Source organism: Paroedura picta, chromosome 5, assembly GCF_049243985.1.
Source record: "Paroedura picta isolate Pp20150507F chromosome 5, Ppicta_v3.0, whole genome shotgun sequence".
NCBI lineage: Eukaryota > Metazoa > Chordata > Lepidosauria > Squamata > Gekkonidae > Paroedura > Paroedura picta.
In genome coordinates, this window is record NC_135373.1 from 66,649,033 (window position 1) to 66,658,489 (window position 9,457).

Sequence of the window (9,457 nt, forward strand, 5' to 3'; positions counted from 1 at the left end):
TGACAGACAGTGGCTCTCCAGGGCAAAACAAAAGTATCTTAATACTTGCTAAGTAAGATCCTTTAGTGGAAAATACGGCATGGAAAGTGTGTGTCCTACCATTGAGCCAGTTAGCTTCCTTTCTTGCTCTCATCTGGAACAGAGAGGATGCTTTTCCTTGGATTTCCATATATTGGCAGAAGAGTTCAACTGCAGACTGTACACTAACACAAGGGTTGCAGCTCCATCTGCAATGAACATTTTAGACCCACTCTGTTATAGTATATTATTATGTGAAATGGTCATGGAGGTGTATATGAATGAAGATATGTGGTACCCAAATACTTAGATATAAACTTTCCCCACCATGTTTTACCCAACGTAAACACTTACCAAATGATATGTTCATATTTTTTTTCATTGCAATATAATGAATGTTATGGATATAGCACTGAGTTGACACCTCACTGCTGTAGCTCACTATTAGTGGAATTAGTGCTGCTCAAACTATTTATTTATTATGAATCTGCTGATGCCCTGGGCCTCCGGGAGGTACACCCAGCCTTGACCATTCCAGAATCTACCTGATGGAATGAGCTCCTGGATAAGCTGCGGGCCCTGTTGGGACGGTCTGAGTTCTGCAGGGCCTGCAAACTGAGCTCTTCCGTCAGGCGTTTGGTTAAGGCCAGGCAGAGGATCCCAGGGTATAAGATCAGGTGCCCCCCCCCCTCTTGGCTCCCAAGCTCTAGTATGCAGTATTAGACAGTTTTGTGAGCCATTGGAAGATAGCCCCGTTACTACTTATTTATTAAATTTAATATCTGTATTGTCATTCTGACCGATTCCAATGGTTTGTTTGCAGGGAGAGGAGTTTTATGTGCTGCCATTTTATCTTTTGCTGGGGATTGCTAGTTTTTTTTATTAATCGGGTTATATAATTTTATATTGTATATCGTTTTTATGACACTGTTGTGAACTGCCATGAGTCAGCTTGCTGGGAATGGCGGTATAAAAATCTCACAAATAAATAATATTTGTATACCACCCTCCTCTGAGGCTCAGGGTTGTTCACATGGAACATAAGCATAAGCAATACATGGAGCTTTGTTTCTTCATAACATAACCTATTAGTGGATGATAACAATGATAACAATAACAATAGCAACTATAACTGAAAGTAACAGTCTAATTAATAACAGTTCAACGGGTCCATGGTTCAGGTGTTTGGGTTCTTGGGAGGGGGGTTCAGGGGCCCTGCAGATGTTATTGATTTCAGTCAGCCTTAACCAAATGTCTGGTGGAAGAGCTCCCTCTTGCAGTCCCTGCGGAGCTGTTTTAGTTCCATCAGGGCCCTCATCTCTGGGAGCTCATTCCACCAGGTGGGGGCCAGGACAAAGAAGGCTCTGACCCTGGTTGAGGTCAAGTGGGCTTCTTTTGAGCCAGGGATCCTTAGCTGGTTTGCAGTGGTCAAGCATAGAGCTCTTTGGGAGGCATAAGCAGAGAGGTGGTCCCTCAGGTACACTGGGCCCTGACTGCATATCGCCTTAAAGGTAATTACCAGAACCTTCAGCCTGATCTGGAATTCAACTGGTAGCCATTGCAGTTGATGGAGGATGGGCCAGATGTGGGACCTTCATGGTGTTACTGTGAGAACCCTGGCCACTGCATTTTGGACCAGCTGTAGTTTCTGGATCAAGGTTGAGGGCAGGCCTGCATAGAGCAAATTGCGGAAGTCCAGTCTAGAGGTGGCCATCACATGGATCACTGTGGCTAGGTGTTCCAGGGTCAAGCAGGGCGCTAGTAGTTTGGTTTGGTGGAGATGGTAAGATACCAGCTGTGCTACATTTGTGACTTGGGCTTCCATTATGAGGGAAACATCCAGGATCACGCCCAGGTTCCTGATGGTGTGAGCACACCATCCTGGTGGGTAGGCACGCTTCCTCACATAGGCCCTTCCTACCCAGCCACAAGACCTCCATATTTGAAGAGTTAAGCTTCAGACGACTGCTTGAGCCATCTCGTTACTGCTGGCTAATGCTTCTGGGGGAGAGTCAGGGTGGTCATCCATCAGGAGGAAGAGCTGGGTGTTATCTACATATTGGTGATAACCCAGCCAGAACTTCCATACCAGCTGGACAAGAGGGAGCATGAAGGTGTTGAATAAAATGTATATTTTTGTTGGAAATAAGCACCGTTGAACTCAGTATGACTTCCTTCTGATTAAATATGCATAGGATTAGACTTCATGCTCTATTTGAATCTGTGCAACAAATTTGTTGCATCTATATTGAGTTTTTTATTTCCAGGATTTTGGCATGGCTACAGCTGGATGATTTTAATAATGATTTTAAGAATAATTTCTCAGAAACCAATAGTGTTCAGTACTATAGATGAGAAAGAGAGAACTTACTGTTCCATTTAGGCCAAACTACTCTTGTGATGCAGAGTGGTAAGGCAGCGGACATGCAGTCTGAAAGCTTTGCCCATGAGGCTGGGAGTTCAATCCCAGCAGCTGGCTCAAGGTTGACTCAGCCTTCTATCCTTCCGAGATCGGTAAAATGAGTACCCAGCTTGCTGGGGGGTAAATGGTAATGACTGGGGAAGGCACTGGCAAGCCACCCCGTATTGAGTCTGCCATGAAAACGCTAGAGGGCTTCACCCCAAGGGTCAGACATGACTCGGTGCTTGCACAGGGTATACCTCTACCTTTACCCCTTGAGTCAAAGACCAGTAACATGCCAAGTAGATACTGGCTTGTTTGTATGGGCACAAAGCCCTCAACCTATTTTCTCTCCTATGACAACCTGAAATGTCCCAGAAGTCCTATTTGTGGAAGAGAAGAGATGCAGAGACTGTGGCAGCAGAAAAGTTTAAGTCTTTGTACCTGTGGAAAATGCCAGCCTAGATCTAGCCCACCATGCAACAAAATGAACATTCATTGGCTGGAATATTCTGAAGCAAATGCTGACATCAAAAAGTATGTAGACAATCCATGGCATGCTGATACAGTATTAAATTCTGTTGTTCAGGGACTGTATATATGAACAAAATCCCTGTTACTGGTTCTGCAATGGTTATGCAACTACAGAGGCATCAGCATGCCAGTATATGTTCCAGCAGGTTTCAAGATGTCCTACTGTCTGACAGAATAACATTAGATGAGTGAAGCTGCAGCACTCTGAACAGCAGGACTGAGAACAATTTTGAAAACAAAAGCAGGACAGCAGTGTTCATTAAAAGGCTGAATTGTCATGGGTGCCTACGAATATCAGAAGCAGATTAAAAGTTTATGAGAAGTTGAGCAGAACTGCAAGGCATTTTTGGTGGGCATTCTGATACATAACAATGCATTACAAAAATAACTAAAGGGCATATTCTTTCTTTTAACTTCACCTAATGGTAGTTGTCTTTAATGGGATTTAGACATTTTTGGCAAAGGGAATTAATGCAGCCCTAATTCAATAAATAATCCACCAGTCTCACACATTACAGGTACAAGAAAAAAAAAACTAAATCAAGCCTCCAGAAATTAGAAGGAAAAAATCCCTACTGAAATTCTGGCCTTAAAATCTTTGTGAGACACAAGGGAAAGCAAATATCTGTACCATTGTTTCATGATGCTTTGCCTTGATTTCACTGAAATGGTAAGGATTGAAAAGGTTGAGAATATATTGCAAGGAAATATTTACTTCAATGTGAATGCACTATGGCAAATATCATTTGTGTGTTTATTGAATTTTCCCTCTAGAGGCCATTATATAGTACCTAAATGTTGAAAGCATTCTCTCTGGTCTTCATTCTCTAGAAATTCTTGCCCTATTATCACACTCATAGTTTTGACCTTGCCAGGATGGGAAGCCTTTTAATTAATTAATGTACTTCATGTGTAAAATTATCCTGGGTCTAGATATTTATTTGTTCAATAAAACTGACATATGTTCATATGTGAGTTGCCATGCAAACATCTTGCAGTGTTGTCCCAACTCAACCACAAAGACTGACTAGGCAACAACATTCAAGGGATACTTATTCCCATTGCAGTAGTTCTTACTAGGTAGCTTGAGAGGGAAGTTAATGACCTTCAACTGCGGAGGACTGCCAGCAAATAGAGTTGACTTTAGGATAACCATGGGGACTTCCATTTGTCCAACAGCTGTCGCTTTGTCATTTACTACATATAGGACTGAGACCTGTCATAGAGAGGTGCCAACCCAATGTGTCTGCAATGTTTATCACAAGTAAGAAAGTTAAGTAAAGTCAGGAGTTGCCTGCTTTCTTTAACTACTGAAATGACAATTCATGTATTCTTTTTATATTTCTGTGTATATCTCAATACAAAGTACAATGGATAAGATCAGATCTCTGCTTCTGATTGATGAAGTGGCTGTATCTTTGTACAGACAGGCATCTCGAAGCATGAATGCCCAAGGTAATCTTGGTTAACTTTCTTTTTCTGGTGGCCTGTGTTTGTTTATTGAGTTAAGGAATGAAAGAAAGATGAAAAACTACTGGGGGGAAACAAATTCTTTAGGCAAATGACTGATTGATTTTTGAGGACTGCACACAGTTTTGAATTTTTATTTGTTCCTTCCAAGGTTTTTGGCTAGAAGGGACATTTGTGGTTAAGTGCCTGGGTAGATTAACAACAAACGGGGATGCATTAATGGTTTTCGACACATATTAGTGGAATATACAGCAATAGCTGCGATTAAGTGATTACCATCAATTACAAATTCTGATTACTTAAAATCCCACAATAATTATAACAGTGCTGGACAGGTTTTAATAGTACAATATACCAATTTTAATGTACCAAATTTCTTTTTAATTAAATTAATTAAAATCCTGGTTTGATATCATTGAAGCGATAGCTAGTGGATTGTTACTCCTGTAGGGTCTTCTCATTTCTGATGTCCCCACAGGCCAGGACTCTTATCTCTTCTAAAGATGCAACCTTTTTACCTGGCCAAATTAAATCCTAAATAAGGCCTTTGGTAGTCAGCACAACTCAAAACTATTTTCAGAGCCATGAAGCAAATATCCTTAAATGGAAGAGGCTGGCTGGGCAGGGGCAATTCTGTAGCATATCTGATGTCAATTCTAATAAACCTGTAGGCACATCATACTCGCTTGTTCAGTTTCTTTGCAGTTTTGCTAGCCTAAGAAGAAGAATACAGTCCAATCAGACAACTGGGATTATGGGGGGAAATCTCTGATTCATGTTGATTTTAACATATTTCTCACCCATGTTCAAAGTGCCAAAACACGGCACAAACTGAGAAAATGCAGTTCAGTTCATGGTCTATGGCATGCCTGGATCGCAAACTACAAACTGTTACAGATTTGTAGCTGCCAAATGAAACTAAGAACAGCCCTCTTGGCAAGCTAGAGACACCAAACTTACATGGGATCTGTGTCAGACTGTCTTCTACTTGGCTTCCAAATCTGGTGAGGATTGGATTTACAGGGTCCGAGTTATGACCCCTCCCCAATGGTACCATTTCTGGGGAAATGACAGGTGATCATTTTGACAGGTGCAATTTCAGGTGGTTCAGTATAGAATGGACCCTAAGCAAGCTAGAAGCATCAAATTTACAGAGGAGTTCTGTCAAGCCAAGCAGCCCCAATTCATCTTCCCTAGGGTTAATGTGTGGTATGTTGAATGGCTCCATATTGCAGGTGTTTGCGATGAGAGACTTGCTCAGGCTGGCTCTCTTATCTTCCTCAAGGAATACCACTTGGCCTAGATAATTAGTTATGTGAAAAACCTGGTATCTTGCATGGGAGTGAATCGGAAAGATGAGCTAATCTAGAGGATTCTGGCAAGGATGGTTGGCCAGATTAGTTGCCTGACCCTGGTGAGCCAAAAATATATATTTGGTAATATGAATGAGAGACAGTATGTGAGCTTGGATATTCACTGACCTATGTCTATGGAACTGCTGCAGCAGTCTAAGAATGGTTTTGAAGCTGGGCCTGCTTATGTAAGTAATTAAGGATGTGCCTCCTGATACAGGTTTTCAACTGTCAGGAAGTAGGCAAGCTTATTGTTTAGAATTGCTTGTCTTGAGAGTATTGTGTTGTATTAATTAAATTTCTCTATTTTTAAAAAATCTATATAAACATTCATCTGGTCATTTGCACATCCTTACACTGAGAATCCACAGGGTTCAGCCTGGAATTCCTTGACAATCTCCCCCTGATAATCCTCTACATGCCCGCCACCCATATGTTATGTACAGATTGGATGTTGGGGTTTAAGTTATGCTCTCCCAAAAGAAGGTGACCCCAGAAAAGTACTTTCGGAAGAAATGTCAGACACAAACATCAAACTCACTGGAAACCTATTGATGTTTCCAATGTTGCTTTGAATTTTCTTTGTGCTTTGAGGTTTGGTAAGCATTTAATTTGAGTAGAGGCAGTCTGCCTGGAAATGTACCTCTTCATGAACTGCATGAAAATTCATAGAAAATACATGCAGGGTTGACTGCTACAAGCTTCAGTTCAGTTTAATTTTTAGTTTTTAATGGGGAGTTTTAATGGGATTTTTAAGACTGTTGTTACCCGCCATGAGCCTGCGGGGAGTGGGGGGATATAAATCAAAATAATAAATAAATAAACAAATAAACCCAGAACTGGCTAAAATTTGTCATGAACTTTAGTTTGTGAGCCACTTCATCCCCATCCCTAAACATTATTAAACACAACAAAATTTCTCACAATTATAGCAACAAGAAAACAGCAAGAAATAGCAGCCAACTAGACTTCTGCTGTTATCTACTATAAATGCCAAAAGAATCTGTTTTGACTGTGTTTTCTCTTATAAACTGTCTTCTTGGTCCTATCCTCCAAGGCAATAATGATATAGTTGCTCAATGAAAAACTTGACTTTTGAGGGTAATGTGAAGGTTCTTGGCTGGGGCAAGTCAAAGTTTTGATCACCAACATTTCTCAGTGTTGGAGGATTCACATCCCTACACTACAAATTTGCATAAGTAGAATAATCAGGGAAGAAGGGATAGGAATGCAAAGACCCAATTGAGAATGAAATTCTGGAGGGTTCTATGTGCAGTCCAACCCATCAGTCAAAATCAGCACCTTTCATTTGACTCAAAGCAGAAAGAAGGGGTGTAAATGCTCCTATATAATATATAGTGTGCATCAGTACCCAATCCATCAGTATTGGAAATAAATACCATTAGGCATGTCTTGTTTTGCAGCTTCCCTGAAATAGTCACAAAATCTTGCACAATTCCAATAACAGCATGACAAAAATCTGTACATTTTGTTCATAAAGATCATGCATGTGAGTCAGTAAATTAAAACAGATTCATTGAATTTTAATGAGGTCTAATTTTGAACAATTGTGTTGCGTGTCTTGAAGGGCTTTCCGATAATTTTCATTTCTGAAATGATTTGTCCATTAAAGAGTACATTAGCAAGACACAGAAGTCAATTTCATGGCAAATGCATTGCTGGGCCTTCAGTGATTGCAAGTGATGAAGAGAACTTTCAAAACAAATACCTAAAGTTGTTCACTGCTTTACACAATTTCAAGATGAGGGTCAAACACCTATACTTATGTTGTTTCTCCCAAGATTATTTGCATTTTATTGCTGGACATAACTTTGTGTTGTATTAGTAGTAAAATGGTGCAAGCCTTGTGTGGGGCTCTTCCCGGCCCCTCCGCGAGGTTCACCCTTCTCAGCCGTGGCGTCCCCTCTTCTTCCGACCAAGAACCACAAAGTCTGCTGGATTTTCCAAACACCGTCTTTTATTCTCTCTTCCCCGTACACTCGCAACGTCCTTTTCTCTCATCCACACCAACCAACCACCCCGGTGTATTCCCCACCTTATATTTCCCGCCTTGGACCCCGCCCCCCTACATAACCCGTCTTGCCGCCGCCGCCCTTCCGTCCTAGTCGCTCATCGGCGTCCGGAAGTTACTTTCGACTTTCAGGTAAGCGTTTCTTTCTAGGTTCCAGCGCCGGCGACTTCTCGGGCGGGCCCTTCCTCGGGGTGAGCGAGTGGGGAGGTGCCACTGACCACAATTCCCTTTTCCCCCGCCCCCTTCCCGGGCTGGCCGGGCGCTCAACGCGAGGACCGGTTTGGCTGCTATAAGTCCCTTGCGTTTAGCGTCCTCATTCCAGGTTTGAAGTCCGGGCGTCTCTCTACAGCCTCCCTCCCCGCGTTCGTATCCGTTGGTCCCTAACTCTCCATCCTCGCCCGGACACCTTGAAAAACCACTGATCAAATATTTACAGTCAAGTCTTGGGGACAATACCAGGACAGAAGGGATGAGCATGATGGAAGAAATGTCCAGTCGTTGGTTATGTACTGAGTGCTTTCCCTGTATTTCCATCTTGATTCAATTATTTGAGGTCACTATAACAAATTGACCTTGTGGTCTGAAAGAATGATATTTTGTGAACTAATGGCATTTGTCCTAACGTCTGTTTTCTCCATGAATGGAGTCCATATTTCAGCATCTCATAACTGAACTCTGTTAAATGTTTAAAGATTATAAATCTTCTATATAAGTGGCCTAAGCATCTCTTCTTGCCAATATTTCTCAGTTATTTCACACCATCTCTGTATTTCATTGCCTTGCTGAAAACCACTGATGCCTTCGGAATTAATATGTTCAAATATTAGCACAAAATGACAAAAGGTTTTTTGTTGGTGTGACTGTGAACACCTCTGCTTTGGAAAATACAAAGATTGAGCAATTATTACTGAAGGGGCGTATGAATCTTAAGCAGCTTATAGACAACATGAGACTGCTAATGATTAATTTATTTTTAATACCTGATCTAATTCTCTTACTGAAGCATCGTGATCTAACAGAGCATACATTGAGCTGCTAGAAGAAGAAGAAGAAGAAGAAGAAGAAGAAGAAGAAGAAGAAGAAGAAGAAGAAGAAGAAGAGTTGGTTCTTATATGCCAATTTTCCCTACCCGAAGGAGGCTCAAAGCGGCTTACAGTCGCCTTCCCATTCCTCTCCCCACAACAGACACCCTGTGGGGTGGGTGAGGCTGAGAGAGCCCTGATATCACTGCTCGGTCAGAACAGTTTTATCAGTGCCATGGCGAGCCCAAGGTCACCCAGCTGGCTGCATGTGGGGGAGCGCAGAATCGAACCTGGCATGCCAGATTAGAAGTCCGTACTCCTAACCACTACACCAAACTGCTAGATATCCATATCTAGGGCACGCCTTAGAAAGCTAAAGTCCTGCCAATCTGTTGTTTTGCAGGTCAAGAAAAGGGAGAAAGAGTCTGGATCCAGTCCCTGCTACCCATTCCAAAGGGTCAGCTGTTCGTATTTTTAGCCTTCCATAAAACTTTCTGTGTCCAACCCCAGATGCATGCAGCTGCTGCATTTGTGCCTGCTGCTCTCATCCAGGCAGTTAATATGCGCAGAAATGTTCTTTCTTAAAAGAACCTCCCTGAGCTTGGTAGAAATGAAATATTTCAAAGCT